The sequence below is a fragment of the Pteropus alecto genome, unplaced genomic scaffold (genome assembly GCF_000325575.1).
Source record: "Pteropus alecto unplaced genomic scaffold, ASM32557v1 scaffold177, whole genome shotgun sequence".
In the NCBI taxonomy this organism is placed as follows: Eukaryota; Metazoa; Chordata; class Mammalia; order Chiroptera; family Pteropodidae; genus Pteropus; species Pteropus alecto.
In genome coordinates, this window is record NW_006442207.1 from 636,329 (window position 1) to 638,036 (window position 1,708).

General features: G+C 40.0%; 1 pseudogene; it reads right to left on the reverse strand.

Moving 5' to 3' along the window:
* Positions 1-1,589: 1,589 nt before the first annotated feature.
* Positions 1,590-1,708, reverse strand: LOC112470158 (annotated as a pseudogene).

Below are 1,708 nucleotides of genomic sequence, written 5' to 3' on the forward strand. Positions count from 1 at the left end.
CGGGACTTCCTCCCTGCTCTTCCACTCACCTTTAGGCCTTGGCTCTTCACCCTCAGAAACCGCCCTGAGGGACGGAAGCGTCCCTCAGTTTCTCTAATCCAGATCTTCATTCTCCTTCTCCTCAACCCCCTCCAATCTTTCCTCCCTTCCTCAGGCTTTCTTCATTCTTCCTCTGCCCTACAGTTAGGCTGAAAAGAGGCATCCTGAGGATGGAGAAAGAGTCTCCATTCATTCATTCATTCATTCATCCATCCATCCATCCATGTTCCCCCCCCACCAAAAAAAAAAAAAAAGATCGAAGGCTTAAAATGGCTTTGGGGAATACAGTGTTGACCAAGACAGAGCATTCCAGTGGAGGGAGATGGACAATTACTAGTAAAATAATACTGAAACAGCGCATTGCCATAAAACAGTTCAGTGTTAGAAAGTGGATAGGGGTGTGCTGCTTTAAAACGGTTGTGAAGTTGACCAAAAGTTTGGTCATCAATGCATCCTTCGGACTAATTTATGACCGAAAGTGGGAACTATGGATGAAAAAAAGGAAGTACTATGGAAAGTAACCTCACAGGGTAATCTGATCACAAATTCCTACCTGGGCAGGTCATGGTGGGTAGTCATGCCCCAGGCCTATAACTTCTTTAGTGAAAAGTTTTAAGAAAAATTTTAAAAAATAAAATAAAATAAAGCCTTCTCTATGGAAGGGCTATGTGAATTAAGATCTAAACAATGGGAAGGGGCCAGGCAGTTTAGGTAGCTCCAGCATCCCTTCTTCTGGATCCTCAGCATCTCTGTCCCCAAATCACACAAAACTAATTAGGGAGGGTCCTTGGTGTCTACAGATATACAATACAGTATCTCACTCTGATATCATTTAATATTTTTAAAAAGTTTTTAAAATAAAATATTTCATGCTTACCAATCTAAGAAAAACAGGCAGTCACCACTCAACTTAAGAAATAGTTATTACTAATGTAGTTGAAGCACTTTCCTGCGCTTCCCTAATCTTCCCCTCCCTATCCCACAGATGTAACCATTATTCCAAATTTGGTGATCGCCATGGTCCTAAATGTTAATAAATTTTGGTATATGTGTATGTCTCATTCAACAAAATACTGTACTCCTTTTAAAACTTTACATCAATTACAATAATAGCTAACATTTATTGAATGGCAGGCACTATTCTAAGTGTTATACTTGTATTACTTTCTTAAATCCTCATGATACCCCTGCATATAAGTCCTATTATGACCTCAGTTTACAAGCGAGAAAACTGAAAGGTGGCACAATTTCCCCAGGATCACACAGTTTGCAAATGGCAGTGCCAGGATATAGACCCAAGCAGTGGGATGCCAGCCACCCACCAGATCACTGTGCTACACAGCCTCCTGTTCTATAGCATACTGTTTGTGGTTGTTTGTAAATTGCTTTTTTTTTTTTTGGCTCAAATCTATGTTTTTACAGATTTGCCCAAGTTAATACTCAGAATTTTGGTTCAGTAATTTTAACTTGAGTGGTATTTTGCATATGAAAATATGATTAATTCCATTGCCTGTTAATGGACAATAATTCGTTTCCTTTTTTTTTTTTAACACCTACAACACCTGGTATTCCTAGGTAGTGTTCCATCGAAGCACTAACCAGGCCTGACCCTGCTTAGCTTCTGAGATCAGATGAGATCGGGCACATTCAGGGTGGCATAGCTGTAGAC